The sequence below is a fragment of the Octopus bimaculoides genome, chromosome 1 (assembly GCF_046866305.1).
Source record: "Octopus bimaculoides isolate indiv1 chromosome 1, ASM4686630v1, whole genome shotgun sequence".
Classification (NCBI taxonomy): domain Eukaryota; kingdom Metazoa; phylum Mollusca; class Cephalopoda; order Octopoda; family Octopodidae; genus Octopus; species Octopus bimaculoides.
Window position 1 is genome coordinate 85,728,198 of NC_142928.1, and position 27,221 is coordinate 85,755,418.

Consider the following 27,221-nt stretch of genomic DNA (forward strand, 5'->3'; position numbering starts at 1 on the left):
GAAATGTGTCAAGTCCAACAGGAAACGGTATTTCCTAGGGCTAAATAACAGTAACATTCTCCCCTTTCATGGGACTGTCACATTAAGTTGACAACATACTATCACTTTAACAATGATTATCTATTACTTGTTTCACTCATTAGACTGCGGCCATATTGGACACTACCTTGAAGAATTTTTATTTGAATAAATCGGCTCCAGCACCTTTTTTTTCCTAAGCTTGGTACTTATTATACTGCTCTCTCTTGCAGAACCGCTAAGTTACGGGGGCGTAAGCATACCAACATCGGTTGCCAAACAGTAGCAGGGACAAGTACAGCTACAGAGACACACACACAAATAGTTAGTTAGTTAGTTAGATAGATAGATAGATAGATAGATAGATAGATAGATAGATAGATAGATAGATAGATAGATAGATAGATAGATAGATAGACGACGGGCTTCTTTCAGTTTCTGTCTATCAGTTCCACTCACAAAGCTTTATCAACCCGAGACTATATAGTAGAAGACATTTGCCCAAGGTGTCATGTAGTGGCACTGAACGCGGAACCATGTGGTTGGGAAACAAGCTCTTTACCATACAGCCACGCCTGCGCCGGCACCTCACACATGAAATGTCGTATTTGAAAGGTAACAATAAAAGGTAACAATAAAATGTTTCAGAAGTATTAGAGAACTGATTTATTTAATCAAAGTATGATCCATGTTCATTTATGGTGTTTACCTAACGTTTCTCTAAGTCATATGTGGTCTCTTTAAAAAAAAATCATCTTTTGCTATGATGAACTGTCAGAATACTTCAATTACTTCTCTATTTAAGAATGTTTTATTGCGTATTATAAGCACAAAATGCTTAAATAAGTGATGGAGGATGTTGCAAGATATCATAATTCAGACTTTGCAACTTTGGGACCGTAGCTTGAGAAGTGTGAGAACGTGCATTGTCGTGGAACAAAATCGGACCGTTTTTATTCACTAGTCTGGGTTGCTTCTTTTTCAAATTGTCATGCATACAATCAAGTTCCTGGTAATACGATGTTACTGTTACCGTTTTCCCTTGTGCAAAAATGTATAATGAATAACCCTCTTCACAGACCACCATACAGTGACCACTAAATTTTTAAGGTGCAATGGTGGTTTTGAATAGTGTTTAGGTGAGTCTCCTGCATCTAATCACTGTCCTGTTCTCCTGCAGTTATCAAAGGATATCCGTTTTTCACCACAGGCAAAAATGGTTCTTTTTCCTGTCGAGAAAGCAATAAGGAGCCTTTTTTTTTAAATCTCGTTCAGTTGATGTAGACCAAACCTATCCTTTTTCTTGTCTTTTCCAATCTTTTCAGGTGTCGAGAAACAGTTGTGCGAGGTGTTTGGAGTTCTGATGAAAGTTTTCGGACTGTTGTTCTCGGATTTTGTTCAACTAAATCATTTGATCCATCATGCCGAGTAACTGATTTTAGCCTCCCCCTTGGTTCATTTTCAAGGCTATCATCTCCTGAATGAGATCTTTGGAACCATCTCTGAACAGTTCTGATGTCAACAAACCTATTACCAAAGGCCCGCTTGATATTCCGTAGAGCTTCTGCGACAGAGTTACCCAGTTTGTACTCATACAAGAAAATCACTTAACATTGTTTGGTTGTTATCATTTAACATCGGTGATAGTCTCCATACGACTGTAACTTTCTCACTAGTTTCCAAACAACAAAGCCGTTTCCAGGAGTTCAACCTATATGTAATTTCCCCAGGCAGGCTAAAAGTTAAATTTGTATTATTGTATAATTTGTATTCCTTTCCCTATTCAAAGAATTCCAGTATTTTGAGGTAAAAATTCTAAAAATCAGATAATTGTAAAATTGTACCTTATTATTATACAACTGCGATGTTGATAAAATTGGCATTTTGTGTTCTAATACATTTATTAATCATATAAACGAAACTTGGGATGTTCACATCAGTATACTAGTTTATATTGATTTTTGTATCACCCAAATAAACAACAGTTGATATAGTTTAGTAAGGTCTCTGAAAGTTCTGCATTAATTTTTTGCTTAAAATAATATCAATTCTTTTGCACTGTATCATGGAGAAATGTCTTTCTTTGTAGAAGTTCGGAAAAAAAACTACACTGCCTATCTGAACACTTTCTTGATGATTTAAAATTCAGATTCTTCCAGAATGAACAATGATTTTTCATCCATCAAGCTTGGATGGAATATCAGATATATCATTGATGTAATAAGAATTTTTAACACTAACGTAAAAGCGGTGTTATTGTATGGGGCTGAGACATGGCGAACGACAGTTAAGTCAAATAAGCAAATACAATCATTCATCAACAGGTGCTTGCGTAGTATACTTAAAATCAGATGGCCCGAACACATAAGCAATATGGAGCTATGGCAAAGAACGAATCAAGTTTCAATTAGGGAGCAAATATTTAAGAAAAAGTGGAAGTGGATTGGTAGCACAATTAGAAAAGACACACCAAATGTAGCGAAAAGTGCTTTACAGTGGAATCCGGATGGATATAGAAAGAGGGGTAGGCCTAAGAACTCGTGGCGTAGATCAACACAAAAGGAACTACAGAAAGGGGGACATTCATAGCAGAGTATAAGTACAAAAGCGAAAAATTATGCGACATGGAATTCAATTATAAGTGGCCTATACTCCGCGTTGGAGGGTTAAAGGCAAGAAAGAAGAACAGAACTCGACCTAGAGTCTAATGAAAATGAATCAATGCAAATTGATAAATTCTGCTTTCAAACATTGATTCATCCTGTTGAAGAGGTTTTATTAGGCATTTCTCTTCTTTCTCTTTTTATTGAATTGATCAATTATTAACTTAACATTCCACATATTTCTACGATCACAAAATGGTCTTGAAGTCTGCAACGGATGTTAAATTTGATTTGTATATTGAATGTATAACAAGTAGCCATGAATTATAGTTTTAGGGAAAGGGAAGAGCAGCTTCCTAATAGCACCGCCCACCAAATCCAAACTTGCACACCAAGCTGTTGCCAGCCATTCTCTGCAACGTTGATTTCATTGGTTTTAGTTACAATAATAATTTTGATCATATCTATTTGATTATCAGTTATGCGTGACGCGGACAGCGACCATAACAACGTCAACTATGGCGGCGACATTAGGAATAATGATAATGGGAGGCGGTAATGATGGTAATCAAGTTGTCGGTGACGGTTGAAATAATGGTGTTGTTCTATTATATTTGATGTTGCTTTCGTTGTTAGTTTTGCTCTAGTCAGTTCTCAGTAAACAGATCTTTGATCAAAGCTGTGACCATCCTGTGTTCGACCATATTATTTTTATTGTTTTTTTTCTTATTTATAATAGTAGAACTGATATTTGAGGAAGACTTCGCTGTTACTTTTTAGCAAGACAAGTGACCACGTAGAGGATCTATTCTCAGTGACATAGAAACAGTTATATATCTGCAGTTTTTACCGTTGATGATGATGATGATGATGATGATGATGATGATGATGATGATGATGATGATGATGGCGGCGACAATGGTGGTGGTGGTGGTATTTGTGGTGGTGGTGGTGGTGGCTTCGGTGGTGGTGGTGATGATGATCGTGGTTTTAATGACCATTTTGGTAGACCTGTTGAAGATAGTTACAATGGTGGTGCTGAATATTATCATAGTGACGTTGATGAAGTACTTATAAGCTGTAGTAGTTGTAATAGTTATTATTACTAACTTCTAATATCAGTTTGTTCAAGAAGATTCATAACATAAATTCATCTAATCAAATGAAACAGGGTTGTCTGACATTTATCGGGGTAACTTTGATTGCAGTTATTCTGTTGGGTTTTTTTTTCTTCTCTTTATATTTAGAACTTTAATTATAAATTATGATGTAGTTAACCATTTTAAATTCCTGATTCGTTTCTCCATCATCTGTTGGTGCTAGTTTCTATAACAAATATGTCATCGTGGATAGATAAGTAGACAGGTAGGTAGATAGATAGATAGATAGATAGATAGATAGATAGATAGATAGATAGATAGATAGGTTTCTTTATTAGCCACACAGGGCCGAACACAGAGGGGAAAATACAAAGTAGAACTTTTCTTTTAGAAAGAAAGAAAGAAAGAAAGAAAGAAAGAAAGAAAGAAAGAAAGAAAGAAAAATGTACGACCAAAGGGATCGAAAGTGTTTGGGACGTGTAAACAGCAAAATAAGGCGGAGTAAAAATGTAAAAACAGATTAGGTCTATCCGTGGAAAGAAAAGCCTACGAGAAAGACCACGGTAACCTCAGGCTGGAAAAGAAACAAATGAGAACAAAGCGCTCTCGCTCTCTCCCTTTTGGATTTAGAGAATCATGCTCAAAGTGGTTTCGTCATTCACGCATACCATCTTTGCTGCAGTCTTCCACTTTCTATTGAAGCTTACATGAGACAAAATTTCTCTTTCTATTGTCACTTTCCTTTTCAAGTGGTATTTGAAGAAGTTGATGAGAAATTGGCCAGAGAGGAAAGTGTTTGTCTCTAAACCTTTCGCACGAGTCCACCACTCACATTCTTTCACCATAGCCGCCAGTATAATGAAAACTGACTTGCCTTTCCGGTTAAAGGAAGGTGGAGGGGCAATATTCACGATAGGCCCGGCCTATAACCGAATTCGTCCTACACGTGACAGCAGCCGTTCGACATAAGCCCACCGGTCTGAATTGGTTGGACACTGCACGAGTGTGTACAGAAAGGTTTCGTCGCTCTGACCACATCTCCGGCAAGTCGGTCCGGTGTATCTCGAACTGTGCCTGTAGAGCTTATCCCGAACGGGCAATGCTTCCCGATAGCACTGCCAGGCCAGGGATCTCTGGTGATTGTCCATAGGTTCCGACCCGAAAGTGGTCCTGAAAAGGCGGGTCAAGTGTTCCCTGTGGGCGCCCAGATTCTCCCCAAGAACGTCGTCGCGCCTCCCCTCCACTAATCCTCTATAGAACGCCTTCGTGGAAGTCGTACAAGTTTGGTTCCGGACGGCAGAGTTGCTCGAGAGCAACGCGGCACTCACGGTGCCATTCGCCTACCCTCAGTCTCTGTTTGATCAATGACTGCAGTTCGGCCAAAGAGACAAGCTGCGAGAAAGCGTGTCTCACAAACGGCGACCACAACTGTTCACCGTCGTCTATGAAGCGCCGGAGATGTCGCAGTCTCAGCGCATGTCTGCGCATCATCAACCACGGCATGCCCAGCCCTCCATTTAGCAGGTGTTGGTAGCAAATGGATCGCCTAACCATTGGAGCGCTTCCCTTTCACAAAAAACGGAAGAGTATGCGTTCCAGTTTGGTAATGGTAGGGTGGGACAAGGCACGACGGTTAGACGGTAATAGATGACGGATGCGATGTCCGCGTTCGACCTTTTAGGGATAGCTTCCTCTCAGCTCATTACTGGGTGAGAGTGGCCATCCTACTCGTTATCTCGTCTTAGTTCTTCTCCAGACCCCGAGCAATTTAACTGGTCCGTTGGTCCAGTGTCCCACGATGGAGACGCTGTTGGACGGGATAGGCTTGCTTCTCCAGGTGCCGAGCCGCATGCCCACTGACTTTTCTGAGTTAATTTTCGCTCCCGTTACTGCTTCGTATTCTTTTAGTGTCTCAGTGACCAGGTCGATATGTCTGTGGCTCGACACTATGACGGCGCCACCGCTCCTTGGTTCACAAAGCTGGAGATACTCCCATTTTGCTACCAGTTGCAGTAGACTGCTGCCAAGACGCCTCCAAACAAGTCTGGCATATGACAAAAAAGCTCGTAGGGCAGCACATCCAAGTTTAGCGACTTGTCTCCTATGCTGCCTGCCATCGCATCCCGTACGCCGCGGCTGTGATGGGTCTTTCACAACACTCCGCCTCTCTTGCCGAGAGTCGTGGCAGGCCATGCAAGTGGACAACCTGCACTATCCCTACGCACTGTACTACAGAATACTCTACCATCTGGACGACCCGATGCGGTTGCCTCATTCCACATTGGCACATTCGGGTGGTCCAGTTGGTACCTGTCAGACAGTTGGAAACGTCTGAGCTGGTCTTTCAGGCATTTACATCCCCTCCTATTCCTATCTCTACCCATGTAGCCTAGATGCGTGTCCAAGGTAGCGTTCCAAACCCCCACTAAAAGTAAAGGTCGATACGTTCCCAGGAAAACCTCTAGATGTCGAAAGAAATCCGGCCGACCTGTTAAGGACGGGGCATAAACTTTTATAAGTCGAAAAGTACACCCATTACTGCATTGACATCCAAGACGACCAGCCTACCCTTCAGGCCTTGGAATATTGCTCTTATTTTGAGGTCCAGACTTTTCCGAAAAAGCACCGCAGTACCACCTCCACCCATTCTCAACAGACGCGGAGAAAAATAAGTGTCGAATTGTCCGCTGAACATGTGCTGGAGGGCCCGTGGGTTATGGAGTCTGGCCTCACTGATGGCTATGACATGCACATTCTGTGACTTGATGTCATTTAACAGGTAGCCTTGTTTGCAAGGCGACCCCATGCCTCGCACATTTATACAACATATTCTAAGCATGTTCCTATCGAAAGTTGTTTTACACACGAAAGGAATGAGAGAGAGAGACACACAGAGAGAGAGACACAGAGAGAGAGAGACAGAGAGAGAGAGAGGGGGGAGAGAGGGGGGAGGGAGAGAGAAAGGGAGAGAGAGAGAGGGAGAGAGAGAGAGGGAGAGAGAGAGAGGGAGAGAGAGAGAGGGAGAGAGATGGGGGAGAGAGAGAAAGGGAGAGAGAGAGGGAGAGAGAGAGGGAGAGAGAGAGGGAGAGAGAGAGGGGGAGGGAGAGAGAGAGGGAGAGAGAGAAGGAGAGAGAGAGGGAGAGAGAGAGGGAGAGAGAGAGAGAGAGGGAGAGAGAGAGGGAGAGAGAGAGGGAGAGAGAGAGAGAGGGAGAGAGAGAGAGAGAGAGAGAGAGAGAGAGAGAGAGAGAGAGAGAGAGAGAGAGGGAGAGAGTGTCACTTATTGTTCGAAAGTTGGTTGTTCACCTCCTCACAATCTTCTTTCAGGAGGTTTTTGTACATTTTTTTTTTGATAACTACTGCATCAGGGTAGAGAGATTTCATTGTGTTGTGCGTGTTTTGTGTCACGTGTAGGATTTTTGTGTTTTCGTGGGTGATTGTTTTGACATTGTCTTCTGTTATGTTGGTGTTTGACCTAATGTATTGCATTAGGTTTGAATTATGTGTTTATTGCTGTCAGCATTGTGGATTCATTGAGTGTTTCTGTGTTTGTTTTAATGCTTTTGTTTTGTGCACCCGTTTCGGAAGTGGTAAACCTGCCTGCTTTATTTGTTCCATTTTCTTTTTTTGTTTTCCCCCTTTTTCTCCTTCCCCCTGTGGCCACTTGCCATTCCTCCGTGTCGCCTTCATCGGACATGTCGGAGGAATCAGAAAGTGATAGGGGAAGAGTATCGGGGGTCTATTTCTGACTGTGTTAATATTTATTTTGTTGTTGGCATAGATGTTTGTGTTGGTTGGTGACAGTTGGGATCTGGTGTATGGTTTGTTATGGGTGGGGGTATAAGTCCTTTTGTTTTCTCATCTTCGTTTGGTGCTTCTATAGTTGTTGGTGGGGAGATGATGTTGTTTATGTTCTTTGTGACATTGATGGGGGTGTCGTTTGGTTGGACTGGCTTATTGGTTGCTGATGCTCTTTCATTTCTTGGTAGAGCTATTTTATCAGCTGTGCATATGGCGGTGTGGGTAGCAGCATTTTGTGGCGAGCGAAAACGCAGGGTGGACTTCAGTGCCTACCTGCACAGCCTGCCACGACTCTCGGCAAGAGAGGCAGAGTGTTACGAGGGTGCTAAAACGGCGGCGGACGTGCGGGATGCGATGGCGGAATGTTCGAGGGACAAATCGTGGAGTTTGGAAGATCTGCCCTATGAGCTTTACAGTTGCATGTCAGATTTGTTTGGAGACGTCTTGGCAGCGGTGTACTGCAACTGGCAGCAAAACGGAAACATCCCCGGTCCCGGTTTTGTGAGCCGAGGAGCCATAACGCTGCTAAAGAAAGATCCAAACAAGGGGGACGTAATAGATAACTTTAGACCCATCACTCTGCTCAATGCAGATTTGAAAGTTTTGGCCAAGGTGTTAGCCAAGAGGTTGGCGTTTGTCATCGAAAAACTTGTTGACAAGGTGCAAACGTGAGCCGTGCCGGGCCGGAGTCTCCATGACAATCTCCATCTGATACGCTACATCATAGACAGTGGAACCTGGCATGGGTGGGACGCTGATCAATTGAGATCAATCCAAAGCTTTCGTTAGGGTAGACCATCGATACTTGGAGACTGTCTTCATTGCAGCCGATTTCGGTTTCGTCTTCCGCGGCTGGATAGCTGCCTTGTACAGAGGCATCCGTTCGGTAATTCGCGTGAATGGGATTCTATTGAGACCTTTCGACATTGTACGTTCGGTCCATCGGGGATGCCCCCTCTCGTCACTTCTGTACGTATTGACTCTCGAGCCAATACTGCTAAAGCTGGCAATGCTGAGGGGCATCCCGCGAGAACTGGGGTGCGGGACGAGAGTGTCCGCATACGCGGATGACGTCACCGTCATAGTGTCTGGCCACGAGCACATCGAGCTGATCGGCGAGACACTGAAAGACTCCGTGTTTAGCGTTGGAGTGTTGGTCGAGGGTCAAGCTCGCCGCCAGAGCGTCGGATGCGATGCCACTTCTAATCGCCTCTTCTAGCTTCTTTACTCAGTCACCCTCTACTCTGTTTCTATCTATCGCTAGTGCTTTGCTATACCTAATCGCTTCTGCTTTTATTGCTCTCTTGAGGCCAAACCACCATTTGTTGTTGATGATGGTTCCCGTCAAAGCTCTCTTTACAAGAGTGCTAATTCGGTTTCTGAAAACCTGTCTCGACGAGAAAGACGCGTTCAGTTTCCAGTAACCGGGGCCCTGCCTATGTGCTCTATCTAAGTCTAGCGTACACGTCACAAGTTTGTGATCCGTGTAGCTGACTATGTTGAATTGTGGACATCCTAAGTTATCCCTATCTACTGTCCTACACACTATTCTTTCTATATACGATCTCGATGACCCAATGTGGTTGCTCTATGTCCACGTTGGCGCATTTGGTTGGTCGAGTCGGTACCTGTCAGACAGTGGAAAGCGTCTGAGCAGGTCTCTGAGGCATTTGCATCCCCGTCTATTCCTATCTCTGCCCACGTAGTCTAGATGTGTGTCCAAAGTAGCATTCCAATCCCCCACTAAAAGTAAAGGAAGAGACGTTCCTAGGAATACTTCTATACGTCTAAAAAAATCCGGCCGACCTGTTAAAAGCGGTACATAGACTGATAGGAGTCGAAAAGCAGACCCATTTCTGCCGTCGACATCCAGGACAACCAGTCTACCCACCAGTCTAAGAATATTGTCTTTACTTCGAGATCCAGACTCTTGCGAAAAAGTACCGCCGTGCCACTACCGCTGATTCTCAGCAGACAGGGAGTAAAATAAATGTTAAACTGTCCACCAAACATGGGGACTTTAGCACCCGTGGATTATGGAGTCTGGTCTCACTTATGGCTATGATTCCTAACTCGTATGACTTTATGTCATTTAAGAGGTACTCTTGTTTCCAAGGGGCCCCAAGCCACGCGCATTCACACAACCAATCTTTATCATGACCCTAATGAGTTGTGTGCTTTTAAAACACAAACGAAAGGAAGAGAGAGTTAGTAACCGTTTGAAATTTTTGTCACTTCCGTTGATTTTTCATCAAGGAGGTTTCTGTATAGCTTTTTTGAGGAGTATTTTTGACACTCCCTACCGCATTGGGGTAGAGGGATTTTAGTTTGTGGTGCAAGGTAGGTGTGAAGTCCAAAACTTTGATATGTTGTGGTGGTGTTGTGTGTGGGTGGTTGCTTGCTTTTATGTCATCTTCTGTTAGGCTTGTTTTTGTGTTGATGTATTACATCAACTCTGTGTTTTTAATGTTTATGGCTGTGAGCATCGTTTTCGTGGTGTTGGTGTTGTTTGTGTTAGAGTTCGAAATGTCTTCGGGAGTTGTTTATCTCCCTGCTTTGTTTGTGTTTGCTTTTGTTCTTTTTTTGCTCCTCTTCCTCCTTCATTTTCTGGCTATTAGCCATTCCTCACTGCTTTCGCCTTCCGACGAAATTTCTGAGAATTTGGAAAGGGGTAAGGGTATGTTGTAAGCGTCTATGTGTGTCTGTGTAAGTGGTTGTATTTTTGTTTTCGTTGGTGTTGGTTGTTGATTGTTTGTGTGAGGTGTATGTGATATAGGGAAGGAGGGATCAGTTTTAGTATCTTCTTTTGGTCTTCCTATACTTTTAGTTCTTGTTGTTGTTGTTGGTGGTGGTGGTATTTTTTCAGGTACTGTTTTATTTTCGATTGTTGATGTTGATGGATTTGGTTGGTATGCTTCTTTAGTCGTGTTTAGTGTTGACGATGGTGTGGGTAGTAATGCTTTTTTCTCAGAGTGTTTTGGTTGTGGTGTTGGTTGTTGTTGTTGCTCTTGTTGTTGTCCGGCAGTTGGACAATTCTTTTTTAAATGTGCTTCGCTACAGCACAGATAGCAGCGTGGCTGCCTGTCCCCCACCACTACATACAGTCTGTAGCCCTCTATCAATTCTATAGATGTAGGTATCTTGCCTATGGATAGTTGATCAATTTGCATAAGTATTTGAAGTGTCTTTCCGACCCAGTTTTGCTGTTCTAAAACAGCAATTTCTAGAATACTAGTCTGTGCCATTTCAAAGCAGATACTAGCCATTGTGTTTCTACTTCTGGTGGCACATTTATTACTGTTACTTTCGTCACTCTCTGGCCTAAGTATGTTGGTATCATCACCAACTCGTCCGCGTGAAGAGTTAATGTTCAAAATTGTTCGACCATATTTTCATTGTGGAATCGCACTTAAACCGTGCCGCATTTATGTCACCAATTGATGTATCTTTTATGTGCCCATACAGGGCGAAGGCATTTTCTATTTTTGGTTGTGGCGCATTTTCCGGTCGTCTTGTCTTTGTGTTGATAATTTTATGTATGATTGTCTTTTGGTGTGTTTTCTATTATATGTTTTGGTATGTGGAGATGTAAATTATCTCCTTCTTTGCTAAGAAAGGCCTTTGTATCTCCTTCTTTGCTAATAAGTGCCTTTGTGTTGTTTATTTCTTGTGCAGTAAATTTTACGATGGTTCTCTTTTGTTTTATCGCTTCTGCGAAATTTGTTTTGTCCTTGGTGGTAGTAGTGGTAGTGTTGGTAGCAAAGATGTCAGTTGTAGCGTTTGAAGTTGAAGTTATAGTTGTGGTGTTGGCGTTGGCGGTACTGTCTTCGGTGGAGGTCACATAGTGGACGGCTTTGCGATGATATCGTTGTTGTTGGTGGTGGTACTGGCATTCATGTTTAGGTCTGTATTCATTCTTTTTAAATTTCTCTCCTCTGTCCTTCTTACATTAACATGTGGTAGAGGAAGTGTAGGAATGTTTATGTCAAACGTGTCTCCAAGGAGACTGGCGTTTGTCATTATAGGAAAACTGTCTTCATGACTTGAAGACGCTATCCTCCAAAGGAAAATGGCTTAGCAAACCAAAAACAAATTTACAAAACTAGGAAATATGCCTCACAGAGCAACTTTCCTGTGGAAACAATTTGCATGATCGAAAGTATCAGCTGTTGCACAACTTTTACATAGAAAATATTATACAGGACACACTTTTGAAAGCAAAAAAAATGCAAACTTACGCGTTGATTTGACTATCATCCGTCCATAGGATAGAGAGAGAGAGAGAGAGAGAGAGAGAGAGAGAGAGAGAGAGAGAGAGAGAGAGAGAGAGAGAGAGAGAGAGGCAGACAGGCAAGCAGACAGACAGACAGACAGACAGGCAAACAGATAGATAGATAGATAGATAGATAGATAGATAGATAGATAGATAGATAGATAGATAGAGACAGGGTGTTCAGGATAAATTTGACGAATATTTATGTCTCCTTTTTCAGGAACAGCTAGATGTATTGGTGATCAGTTAACGGCGTTGGAGAACACGAAGATTAAAGTTGTAGTTTGAAAAAGTTTGCTGAAATGAAAGACTTGAGACATATGAATACTGGAAAAGAATAGCTGTATCATAATGACTTACACCGGATACTAAAATGCAAATATCATGACTGCTGCTCAATGCTCTGTAAACACTGTGAAAACGGCTTTAGGACGTAAAGAGAATAGCTACAACGAAAATTACGAATCTGCAGCCATCAGGAAGAGACGCGACAGGCGTTCTGACTGTGTCTGCACGCCGGTATTCTTCCAACAACTGCAAGATAAGTTGATGGAAGATGCTAAACAAAGGAATCTGGGTTTTGGTGAGAATATGGCCGCAGTCTAATGACTGAAATAAGTAAAAGATAAAAGAAAAAATAACATCTATATAATGTATATATATATATATATATATATATATATATATATATACATGTATATATATATATATATATATATATATATATATATATATATATATATATATATATATATATATACTCTCTCTTTTTACTCTTTTACTTGTTTCAGTCATTTGACTGCGGCCATGCTGGAGCACCGCCTTCAATCGAGAAAATCGACCCCAAGACTTATTCTTTATAAGCCTAGTACTTATTCTATTGGTCTCTTTTTGCCGAACCGCTAGGTTACGGGGACGTAGACACACCAGCATCGGTTGTCAAGCGATGGTGGGGGGACAAACACAGACACACAAACGTATACACACACACATATATATGTATACATATATACGACGGGATTCTTTCAGTTTCCGTCTACCAAATCCACTCACAAGGCTTTGGTCGGCCCGAGGCTATAGTAGAAGACACTTACCTAAAGTGCCACGCAGTGGGACTGAACCCGGAACCATGTGGTTGGTAAGCAAGCTACTTACCAAACAGCCACTCATGCGCGTATATATATATATATATATATATATATATATATATATATATATATATATATATATATATATATATATATATATATATATATATATATATATATATATATATATATATATATATATATATATATATATATATATATATATATATATATATATATATATATATATATATATATATATATATATATATATATATATATATATATATATATATATATATATATATATGAGAGACAGGGAGTCACAGAGTGAGTGTGTCCGTGTGTGTACACATATAGCCATTAATACTTTCAAATAGTTTACGGAACAATTAAGTAAGATATTACGCTTCCTGTACACATAAAACTATTATATTCAATCGTTTTATTAACCAACGAGATAAACATTTTATGCACTATTTTGTAAAGAGAAGTTTTATGTTTCACAGTATATCACCTGTTAATCGATTTGAGCCTATGTTAGTAAAAGAACTCATTACTATCTGTTTTTATTAATATGTTTAAAATTACCGGATCTTTATTGTATTGCACCGTTCTAGCATTAATTGATTGTTATAATGGCTCACATTTTATAATATATATCTATACATATAAATCATAAGATATTTGCATTTGCAGACGATGATGATGATGATGATGATGATAACGACGACAATTTTGTGGGGATTAATAACCAGAGGGCTGCAATTATTCGTCGATACGTTTATTATCGCATAGCACTATTCTTTTATAGTAACAATTTGGGTAGCATCAGGAGGCATTTTCTTGAACTATATTATTTAAAAAGAAAACTTTCTTTATACATTTCATTGCTTTCCACTTAATAGTTTTTTAGGCTACTTATTAACTAGGCCAACTTAACTCTTCCTTCCAGTTGCTAAGTCTAAGCACAATGCATTAATGTTGCTTTTACATCAAAATTATCTTACTTTGCATATTACTTAGACATTTTAAACAACTGAATCCTACTTTACTGTTAGGTATTGCAGCAAGATATCTTAAACAAATCATACCTAATATATTGATTCATACTGCGATATCTTTGACAATTAACATAATGTTATGTAAACTCTCAGCTTTCACTCATTTTATTCTATCTGCAAAACCTGAATTTGTGATGATTCGTTTAAATTCAAATTTTAAAAATGATTCTGGAATATTTTAAAAGCAGAGATAAGTTGTTTGTCAAGATAATCAATTTCAATTCATATTTTAAAAATTTCCTTAACATAATTATCTTCATTGTACCACAAATTTTAAAATTATATCTTTGCTTCAATTCTTGTATTAAAGTTCAGAAGTACAACAGTAAAAATAGAAATTCACACTACTGGTCGACAGTCAATATTTCAGAGTGAAAAAGAATTTCCTACCCGAAAAACGGTTATCAAAATATCAGAATTTAGACTGGATTGTATTTTTAGACGGGATTATATTTAAAATTTATTATTATATTTATGTGTCCTGTTTAAGGAAACACTTAGAAAATATAGAGACATTTTAGAGAATACTACTTCTGACACCTTTCCAGAAAATCCATACTATGGAAGAAATTTCCACCAAAACATTAAAACCTCAGCGTTAACTGACGGCTTGGGAAAGTATGTTCTTATGAATATTCAGCAGGTTGAAGCCGTTGTAAATTGCAACTTTTTCAACCTGATTTTCATATCTAGGTCTATGAATAATCTTTAAAGTTATAGGTTCTGACAGATCTGTTATCACTAGTAAATTTGTTATAAGTTATACAGACATGGCTGTGCACTTAGCCAAACGTGAGTGAGATGTGAAAATGTTGAGGTCAACGTCCTTTGCACACGCATATTACTTGTATTTACAGAAGTCTTGACTTGAACATTATCTAAAAAGCCAACTATATTAGGAACAACACATATTAGAGAGATGGTGATGCACGAGAAATAAGGTTTATCCTATCTTTTTCCAGCATAATGAGATTTTAATGATTGCAGTAAAACTATTTAATTCTTTTACTACGAAAAGCAGATATATCTATTCAAAATTTCATAACACTTAACTGCAAAAAAACAGTTTTATATACCAGTCTATCTATTTTCATTTATTTATTTTTTATTTTATTTTACCGAATGTCATATTTAAAACTATTTTCTGTTGAGATATGTCGAATTTATTGAGGTAAGGCGACTTACAGAAAATACCAATTCTATTTTTTTTTTTTTTGTGGGGGAGGGTTAGGGTTAGATATTTAACATCATTACTGGAACATCTGTGAAATTTGATTTCGCAGTGAAAGGATTAAAGACTTAAAAGAACTCCGTTATAGTCATATTTTTCTAAAATGTTACTCCAATCAACTTCTAGATGTATTCTTAACTATCACACAGAGAAGATGGAAAGAAAATTTTTGCTCTTCAGTAAAATGTATGAAATACAAGAAAGGAAAACATGAGTGAAAATAAAACGACCAACCAGTTTTGCCAACGAGCTACGGTAGAAAAAGAAAATGTTCTCGGGTAACTAGACTACTGCCTGGGGCTTTAGATACTTGCTAATTCTATGGACTCTTTATTTCATTCGATTACAATTCTCTATGTTTTTCTTTCCATATCTATCTGCCTTTTGCTTTCTTTAATTCTTCGTCGTATTTTTTCTCGACAGAATATTTATAGAGCATTCTTTAATGTCTACTTATCTTATGCGGGGAAAATACGTTGCATCACACTTTTCTAAGCAGCTCTTTTCTGTTAATCAAGTGTTTTTATAGGTGGAAGGGAAATAAAATGGTTTCAACTGCAAAATTAAAGCCTGATAACAATCGCAGTCAGTTGATTTGGGGACTACATTTTTCAATACTCACTATCACAATTAAATAGCATTTATATCATCGCTGAATCACTTATTCCAAAGATCTGCTTTTCTCTGAATTTCTCAGGCAAATTAAAAAGTAATCAATAATGACATAAGAAAAAAATTACGACAAAAAACGCAATAATGGCGAGAGTCAAAACGAATGGCGGTGATAGTTCTTGTTAGAAGATCTTGGTTATTGTTCTTGAAGACGACGACGACGATGATGATGATGATCATGATGATGATCATGATGATGACGATGACTACGCTCCCGCCACCGACGATGATGATGATGATGATAACGACGACAATTTTGTGGGGATTAATAACCAGAGGGCTGCAATTATTCGTCGATACGTTTATTATCGCATAGCACTATTCTTTTATAGTAACAATGTGGGTAGCATCAGGAGGCATTTTCTTGAACTATATTATTTAAAAAGAAAACTTTCTTTATACATTTCATTGATATACATAAGGAATATATAAATATATAATTTACTTCTATTTGTGTATGGGTAAGAGAGCGGGGAGAGCGAGAAAGAGAGAATTGGTTTCGATAGTTCAAGAACAAATATTAAATATTGTTCTAGAAACTGATTTCCTTTTAACGCTTATCTCTGTTTGACAAGAAATAAATCTCTGGTCTTCCATTAACGCAGATAAGGTTTATTACTCGAATGTGCAATGCAGAACAATAACAATTCTCGATCAATCGGCCCTTGACAATGATTTAATAGTATCGATATTTGTTATAATAAACAGAACAGAACCTCCCGTTTTTTTTCTTCCTTTCTTCCCAGTCTTTTATATCAAATATGTTAGCAATTTTCCTAAATGTTTGCGTAAAACCGATTATAAAAATTGAAGAAACAATAACAGTATATTCATATGGAATTATTCAATAATATGTAAACATTTGATGCCAGACATTAGCTGTTAGGGTAGTAGCATATTTAATCATTTCACAAGCTATGTCCTGCAGTTTTCACTTTTATTTATGAGATGTATGTTAATTTACCTAGTAATCTTATTATCTGGGGAACTATTGGCGTCGGGCACAGGATGATGCAAAATATATTAGCATATAATATTTTAGTGGTATCCTGTATGTAATTCAATGTATTTTGTTTCTCTATGAATAACAGAACTACTACAGAAGAATTTTCGTACTTTTCAAATTAAAATTAATTCTTCTTCTTATCATCATCATCATCATCATCATCATCATTATTATTATTATTATTATTTTTATTATTATTATTCGCCACTTCCTCATTTTTCTTCTCTTTTATTTTTACTTGCAATGGCTTAATCAGTTTTTCCAAGCCCTCCGATGCTCTTAATATCCATGCGGTTGAAAATCATTTTGAAGTCGACGACTGAAGGAAAAACATATGCTGGGAGAAAATTCCTTGGAGATGACGATCTAAAGAGTAAAGATTACGTGTGACATTGTTATTGTGGTGTCAATATGGTTAGTGAGTGTTAAGGTGGCGAGCTGGCAGAATCGTTTGCACGCTAGTCAAAATGCTTAGCAGTTCTGTGTTCGATTTCCGCCGAGGTCAACTTTGCCTTTCATCCTTTCGAGGTCTATAAAATAAGTACCAGTTATGTACTGGGGTAGATGTAATCACCTTATCTCCTTCATTGAAATTGCCGGCTCTGTGTCAAAATTTTAAACCAATATGGCTGACGAGTGTATAGGGTTAGAGACACGTATGTCGGTTGAGCTTTTGTAGGCTTGGTATACAAGCAATCACCTTCGAGGCCATTATTTGTTAATAGTGGCAGCAGAATAGGAAGAATACAGAATCAGCACGTATGTGAGCAATAGGTAAAGTCCTCTTCTCCTCACCCACTTCTCTTTCTTTCAGCACATTCACTAGTATTATTAGTGTAAAAAATCTACATTGCCATTGTTAAGTCAACGTGATTTTCCACGACTATCATTTTTCGAACGAAGAACAAGCTAAGGACTAACGATTACTTTCCGACAAAAAAGACCTCAAACTGTAGGGAAAGAAAGAGTCGACTATAGTGAATGTAGTAGTTGATCGCTACTTTGCTTAATCGGTCTTAAAAGACTAAAAGACAAAGCTGATTGCGGTGGGATTTGATCTCAGAACGGGAACAAATATTACAAGACATTTTTGTTCTAGCTCAACCGATTCTGCCAAAACAATGTCCGTAATATAAGAAACTAGCTGTCTCCTGGTAAAAAATTACCGTTAATAAGATATCTGTTTATAGCCATGAAATATTTTGACATTTTTCGAAAATTTAAAATCTATAATAATGGGTAGGACCAATTTAACGAAGAAATGAATCTTTACCATTTGAACAGCACATCGAGAAATTAATTTTTTGTAACTAAACACTTTCAAACTGGTAGAATGTGTCATATAAAACATCTTTTACTCTTAGTGCTGTTGAGAAAAGTTGTACCTTCCGCGGTTGACGTTGTTAATGGACATTGGTACATGGATCAAGCAGAGACCTAGGCTGGGGGATTGGCAATTGGAGTGCCGTCAGGCACTTCAGCTACTCTCTCGGGCGGGCAATGCCAGCAACAGGAGTTCCGCCGCGGATTTTTATAGCAGGTTAGTGGAATTTATGTCCGAAGACGCCTTGGGGGAGACCCTGGGCTACGATGAAAATCAGTTGATCAACCTGTTCAGGAGAACGTTCAGGCAGGGGTATCTGAATAATTTCCTGAAATCCCTGGCCTGGTGGTGCTTCCGTGCGGCGTTACTTGTTCGAGATAAACTGTCAAGGCACGGAAGTGCAGTCTCGCCGATATGTCCGAGGTGCGGGCAAGACAGGGAAACCGTCTTGCACGCATTTGTGGAATGCCCGGAATTAACGGGACTGATAGTTTTCATAGAACAACTGTGGTCATCGATGGGAAGAGTACAGCTATCGGCTGAGTCTATCATCGAGATTGTTCTGCCTCCTCCTCTTAACAGGGAAAAGAAGGCTTGTTTTTTCTGCGTAGTAGCCATACTGAAAGAAACGGTATGGAAGACGCGAGTAAGAGGAATAGTGACAGGTACCTTTGTCTCCGGCCAGGGGTTGGTGAACTTTTTTAGTTACCACCTCATGAGTAAGATCAGGCCGGAGAAGAGGTGCCTGTCACTGAACACGTCCGTCAAGAGATGGAAGCTTGTAGAACGCAAGCTAAGAGTGATTAGCACCAGGTAAATGGGGTCAGTGGAAGAAAGCAAAGGTTCTCCCCAAGTGGCCGGAGGCCTTTCCTTTTGACGTCATTTATTGCAAATCGCAATAACAAAAATATTTTATTATATTTTTAAATGTTGATCATTGTAAATTTTCATTCCAACTGTATTTTTTAATTATTAAACAACTACTTCACATTTTTGTGTTTTGTTTGTCATTGTTCGTCCCATCTATGTACTGCCTTATGGCAAATACTATGAAATAAAGAAGCTTGCTTCCGGTTTATTGATTGCTGAAAGGTTGTCTTTGTGTGAAACACGTGTTTTTGGTCGTCTTGCAGCGGTGGTGCGCGACGTCTTCCCTCTTGTTTGGTGGGGGTGCGTCGTAGCTGTGTTATGGAATTCGAAGATTATCTTCTGAGATTGAGAAATTACGAAGAAGACATTGACTTTGATTGGTGGGTCAAAGAAATAAACATCAGCATAATGTCTAAAAGAGCAAGTTATTCGTATATTTTAAAGGAATTTAAAATAGATATTTTCAAAAAAAGTAGAAATTAGCTGTTACAAATGGTTTAAAAAAATGTTGTATTAACAGGGTCAATGAAGCCGCTCGGATGTGGGGCCCAACGACTTCATTTCATTTTTCGTTATATTTAATTCATCCTTCCAATTCGTTTTGTTTTTAAAAGAATTGACGAGTAAATGGAAACAAAAAAATTATGCAGAGGCGGCAAAGGGAAAAAGTGAAGACGTGAGTCTGGAAGAATTAAGTAAATTTAAGAAAATGCTTAAAAGGGTAGGGGACGAAGTGAAGCTATTCCCTCCCAAAGAAGTTTTAGAAAAAAATGAGAGAACGATAATTTATAGGTCGTACGCGGTGGCAACTAGAAAAATTGTAGTGTGAACAGTCCAAGTTGAAAAGGCGCTGAGACCAGTCTGGCAAGGAATTTCCTACGTTGCTAGGGGAAGAAAGTATGGAACTATGGAGGTGCAGTTTCGGGAAGTAGCTAGAGCCTGGCTGCACTCAGCAACACCCTTAAAAACAGACTGGTAGCTGCTATACTGCTAGGCATGGAGGAGAGGGTAGTGGTCCTACAGGCCACCAGAACACCCCACAGGAACTGGCAAGGGCAGAGCCTTGGCATGATAGTACAGGTGGCCCAAGAAGACATAACGGATGGGAAAAGGCGAGAGAAAATCTAGTGGTTAAAAAAAGTTGTATTAACAGTTTCAATGAAGTCGCTTGGAGGTGTGGCCGAACGGCTTCATTTCATGTTACATTATATTTAATTCATGCCTCCCATTCGTTTTGTTTTTTTCTGTCCCCACCTTGTGCTGTCCCCTCTATGTGCGGCTTCCATAGCCAATATGATAAAATAAAGAAGCTTGCTTCCGGTTTGTAGATTGCTGCTGAACTACTGTCTTTATGTGAAACACGTATGTTTGGATGTCTTGCAGCGGTGGTGTTCGACGTTTTCTCTCTTGTTTGACGGGGGAACGTCGTCTGTGTGTGCATTCGTAATGGAATATGAACATCTGAGTTCTTTTTTCCCACCCTCGTTCCGGAATAAAAAAAATATGTTATTACTGTACAATGGACAAAATGAAAAAAATTATAATGAGACAGACTCATGGGACAGAATGATAAAAATAGATATACCAGAAGTAAGGGGACTACTTGAGTACATTCACTGTGCAGTGTCAGACTGAGAGTACCATTCGAGATTAAAGGATCATGAGGAAAATAGACACCGGCACAATGCCAGAACGAGTTAGCTATTTTGATATTTTAAAGAAATATAGATATTCTTCAGAAAAATGGAAATTAGCTGTTGTTTACTAATATTTTGAAAAAAGAAGTATTAACAAGTTCAATGAAGTCGCTCGGAGGTTGAGCCGAACGGTTTCAATTTCATTTATTATTGTATCTAATTCATCCTTTACATTCGTTTTTTTTTTTTTGTCGTCCCTACCATGTGCTGTCCCCTCTGTGTAAGGCTGTAATAGCCAATATCATGAAATAAAGATGCTTGCTTCCGATTTGACGACGTCGTTCGTATTTTTTTCTGTGCGCTGTGAGTTATCGTTTTTATTGTTGAAACTCTGTTATTTGTTGGAAATTATTGTTGGAAATTTTGTCATTTTGAACTGTTGCCTGTTAGCAGGCTTTGTTGAACTGTTTTATTTCCCGATATACCGGGAATAGTAAAATTTCTGTGGCCATTTGGCATTTGTTTATGCGTTGGATTTTTTAACGGAGTACATTTTTACAATTTAGCCTTTGTAGGCATTGTTGAACTGCGCATCCCCCCTCCAAACGGGAGTGAGATTTGAACTGTTGTTCTTTTTACGAGGAAATAATTTTTGAGCCGGATAAAAAAACGAAAAAACGAAAACCTATAATAAAAGGAAAAAAAACTGTTTTTCAGCCATTTTTGGCTTCATTGAGCTGCGCCTCTTCCCCTGACAGGGATGGGATTTGAACTTATATTGGTTACAAAAGGAAAAAATTTGAACAAAAGGAAAAATTTGGAACAAAAGGAAAAAATTGCTTTTTCGTGTGTTTCTACTAATTTACCTGAGAGAATAAGGGAAAACGCTCTCTCGAAGAGAGTGATGCTTTGGAGAACGACAGAGGAGGGCGACGTAAAAATATCGCTTCCCACCAACGCAACAGAGGAAATTTACAAAGGAACAATCGTTTTCAAAACTTTCTGCCCCGAAGAAAAAAGAATGGTACATATGGACCAGAATAAGATTGAAAAATGTCTGGCACCCATATGGAAGGATATTATTTATGTAACAAAAGGAAGGAAACTTGGCACAATAGAAACCATGTTTAGTACAATAGAGAAGGCTCTCGAGCACTCTGTCAGCCCGTTGTAGACGAAGGAAGTGGTACTTCTGCCAACCTATATGGGGAGGCGCACGTCCCGTGTAAGGGTGACAAAGGTACCGCTGGAGATTGGTGCCGTGTGGGTAATAAAATTAACATTCTACAAGTAACACGCTCTGCCCTATAAAACTGGCTCGGGCAGAGCATCGTGGCCATCGTTCAAGCGGCACCAGAAGATCTAGAAAGGATTCCAACAGAGTGCTCGTAGGTGGGGACGTGGTACTGAAAATTCATGTGGAGGGTAAAAAATCCAGGTGTTTCAAATGTGGTCAAAAAGGCCACATAAGGGCTGACTGTGACTCTGGAAAAAGGAAGAAAATTCAAAGGCCCAAACGTCTGTGGATACACATACACCCGGCCCCTCACAAACCCAAAAACTGCCCCAAACCCACACACACACGAGCCCCTACACTAGCAAAGACACCCACACCCCCGACTGTGGTGCCAACAAGTCCCCAAACAAGTATTCCAAAAGCCCCAACCTATGCACATACCAGTCCCGACAACAAAAATACCCACCCACTGAACATCAACAGCACATAATAGTATAAGCGCAACTCCCCCAGATGACACCATGGAGGTAGTCGAGGGGGAGTTCACTATTGTTCGAAACTCGACCAAAAGAATGTTGGCAAATCCCTATCCACCCCCACCCCAAAAAACAGAAAATACAACTCAGACATTAAAAAACACTGCCCAAACGTCTCAGAAAAACCATGTGAAAGAAGAATTTTGGTCGAGTTCGACCCAAGGGACAAATATACAAGTGACGTTATATCGCCACACCACACTACGGTAATATATCCAGTGCACAAAGACTATCCTAGAAAATGTACCTAGATAGATGAAAATTTCAGTTCTATATTTAAGAGATGAGGAATTATGTACATTATTTACATTTGACGGATATTTGTCCTCATCAACGTTTCGGCTGATATAATAACGTTTCGGCTGATATACCCTCCAGCCTTAATCAGGTGTCTTGGGGGAAATTTCGAACCTGGGTTCTTATTCCTAAGGTATTTTTCGATGTTATTATTATTGTTCAGGCCACTGCTTGGAATCGAACTTGGAATCTTGGGGTTAGTAGCCCGCACTCTAAACCACTTTGCCATATTCACTCATAACATAAAAGGATTGTATAAAGAGAAATTGAAAGCGACGGATTACCTACGGTAACTCCCCTATCCAGTAATTAAGGACCTATTCTGTTATAAAAGTTTCATTGACTGTGTAAAGTTTCGTTATGTTTCAATGCGGTCGCTCGGATTGTAGGGTTGTGTGGCCTTCATTCCACCCATTCATTGTTTCATTCCATCATTTTCATTCGTTTTCCTCCGCTTTTGTATTTGTCTGTTTTTGTGTTATCCCCTTTGTGTATACTGTCCCTTCTGTTTAACCTCTAGTAGGTAATAAAAAAATTTCGACATTATTGTCTTTCTCGTCTCTTGAACAGACATATGATCTTTTCCTTTTATTCTTTATACTTTTATATATGATATATCTACGATTGCAGTTTCCAATGCGTTCTTTTTTTGTAACAGTCGTGTGCGATTTGAAGGGGGTTTTACTGATGGTCGAGAAACTATGCTTTGGATCCCACGTTCTGTTTAAAAGAATTAAGCCAAAAAGAATCGATGTTTATGTATGAGTCTATTATTTATACTTTCCTAATACATATGACTACATTTCCACTCACTTTTGACAGTGAAATTCTTTCAAAATTTATAGTGATACTTATATGGTAGAAATATCACTAATCATTATTCAGAATGTCAGCAGATGGATGTTAATTTCTCACACACACACATACACATATATTTGCATTATATTACGCTTTTCAGTCCTAATATAATGCAGGAGTACCGTTTTAAAGAGTTTTAGTTGGTCATATCGACCTCAGTACCTATATTTTAAAACCTTGGCATTTACTATAACAACCTTCTGTCGAACCGCTACGTTACAGGGTATAACTGCAAAGCATGTTTTTCAAAGCATATGTTCAGCAACGCACTGTTTTTTAAGCGTGTCAACTTAGAGACAAAAAACGTGACAGTCATGTAAACAAGCATTCAGACACAATGTAAAGCGTAAAGGAATGTTTCTATTCTTCTTTCACTTGCACCTAGTCTTTGTAATATACATACTTTCAGGTTTTGTATTTCACGCTGTTGTGCATAATATATATAGTCTAACAAACATCACAAATATGTACATACTCACGCATGCTCACACACACACACACACACAGATATATATATATATATATATATATATATATATATATATATCGAATTATTTTATAATTATATACATAATTATAACAAGGGCTCAGCTTAAAGCATCACCTAGCACTGCTAAAAGCAGACGTTAAAGTCTTTTTTTACTACCTTAAAATCTCCGAGAAAAACACACTGCTGTTAACCATTGTTCTGATTCATTATCTTTCTTTTACTTGCCCACATTGTGTTTTTCTCGGGGATCTTATGATGGTAAAAAAAAACTTTAACGTCTATTTTTAGCAGCGCGAGGGTGTTGCTTTAAGCTGACCCCTTGTTATAATTATGTATATAATTATAAAATAATATGTAAAATGTGCCTAAAAGGATGTTATTCTCCGCACTGGCTACCTGGTAAAATCATTATTGATTTAACCCTGTATTATTATTAAAATAATTTTTGGTATTATATTAAAATCATATATGCATTCATACGAAGAGTGTACGCATCGTTCAAAAACGTAATGCCATGATTTTGTCCGAGAGAAAATCTTTTTATAGATATCTTGTATTAAGAACGCAAAAAAAGTGACTCAAGAGAACGACAGGCGAGTCTCCCTTCTTGGTTTTTATTATTATTATTATTATTATTAACGCCTTTCTAATGTATATATGCATTTAATATGAAACCTAGATGGGCAAGATTTATATATATATTATGTGCCCTTTTAAAGCCTAACCAGGCTCATGGGCCCGGTTTCCCGGTTTCTATGGCGTATGTGTTCCCTCCAGCTGGACGGGACGCCAGTCCATCGCAGCGTTACTCAAGAAACAGGAAGAAAAGAGTGAGAGAGAGTTGGGGCGAAAGAGTGCAACAGGAGTCCTTACCACCCCCTGCCGGAGCCTCGTGGAGCTTTTAGGTCTGGGAATCGAAACCGCGATCCTCCGACCGCGAGTCCGCTACCCTAACCACTGGGCCATTGCGCCTCCACAATAAATATATATATATATATATATATATATATATATATATATATATATATATATATATATATATATATATATATATATATATATATATATATATATATATATATATATATATATATATATATATATATATATATATATATATATTTCTTTCTTGTATTATTTTATTCTTTTACTTGTTTGTCAGCTGACTGAGGCCATGCTGGAGCACCGTCTTGGCAATGCGTGTGTGATTGTACGCTTATATAAAAATTACATCAGATATGTGTTGTTTGAGTGTATGTGCTTCTGTGATGTGGTGTGTGTATTTAAGTATATACATATTCATGCATAGTCGTCACGATCATACACGAAGAAACAGTCGATATATATATATGAGTTTACAGTATATACAATGCATTAAAATGTACAATCACAGTTACAATCTTCCACAAACATATATAAACAGACTTATATACATATATCCTTTGCATAGGTTCTTTGTATTTATTTCCTTTAAGTATATATTATGCATGCATAACTGTGCGTGTGCATGATTATTTAAATATGTCTTTGTACAGCTCACATATATACTCATAGTACATATTTTGATATTTATTTTGGTGTTTTACCTACAACAGATTACTAGTCAACTGCTAACGAAGTGACAGAGTTTATTTGTTAGAATTAAAAACTTCAAAGCATGTATAAGACTTCGGGTGCTAGTGTATGTAAATGTACGAATATTTCTCATAATTAAGTAAATTCATACAAGAATTCGCATACGTATGTGTGTGTGTAACTTTGTAATGCATACTATGATTTATGACGCCCGAAGGAGAAGAAGCAGACAAAAGACGTTGTTTGCTAATGTGTACTGAACGAATATAATGCTTTCTTTAGTAGCTCCTCTCTCTCTCTCACACACACACACATGTATATATACATATTATATATATATATATATATATATATATATATATATATATATATATATATATATATATATATAATACAATCATTTAAGCCGGTGGAAATTGTGAGATAACGTTCATATCTCTACTGTCACATTTCAGAAAAACTGCAGCTCTGAATTGTACACCAGAAATAGACATTAAAAATAAAATCAAGCACCATTCTACATACAATTTCACCAACTGCACAAACGATCAAAATAAAACAGAGATCGTTTGTTGAGTTTAACCGATTAATTCTTACATGGTTCTTTTCCATTAATACATTATAATATATTTTGCAAATACCGAATATGTTGGATGCTATAATTAACATAGACATAAAACGTATTTGTGAATAGTGTGTGTCACTTCATAGCGAATTCTGTTGGGTATTGGTTGATTCACAATTAGCCCTTCAAGTTATTCCAGCCACGAAAATGCTGGTTGTTGTTCTTGTTGTAGTTGTGACTTATACTTTGTTAGATGGTGAGCTGCAAAAAACATAAAGGTGCCTGAATAGAAACATTGTATATCGTTCGTCCCTCTACTGAATTGAAATTCTGTCAAGGTTCAGTTTAGCTATTCATACTTTTGGGAGATTAAGTCAATAAAAGGACATACAGTACATTTGTGTTGTTTAATGAACTAATGCTTAATGAACTAATTTGTGTTGTTTAATGATCAGTATGGTAGAATAGTTAAGAAGTTCGCTTTGCAATCATGAGGCATCAGGTTCAAACCCACAGCATGAGATCTTGGGCAATAATCTTTATGTCTCTTGTCATAAGATCAAATAGAACCAGGCTTTGTATGAGAAATAGAATACACAGAATCCGTGAGAAAAACTGTTGGCCGAATTATACCTGTAATTACATGAGTTTGCTTTGTCGCATACTGTCCATGATGATTCAACCTGAGAATACCATTAAAGATACACGTGTTTGAAAAATACTCTTCTTTTTACACGTTAATTTTGAAAATAAGTGATTAGGTCGATCGAGCAACTAAATAATCATTTCTATAACCGACGAAGATTCATCTCTCTTTTGATGAGATTAAAACAATCAAAAAACAACAATTCTTTTAAATTTTGCACAAATCTAGCAATTTGTGAAGAAGTGTAGGTCGCATTTCATCGCTCCCTGACAAAAAGCTGACCTTAGAAAATTTTGAACTAAAGAGCCGGAAGAAACGCCGCTAAGAATTTTT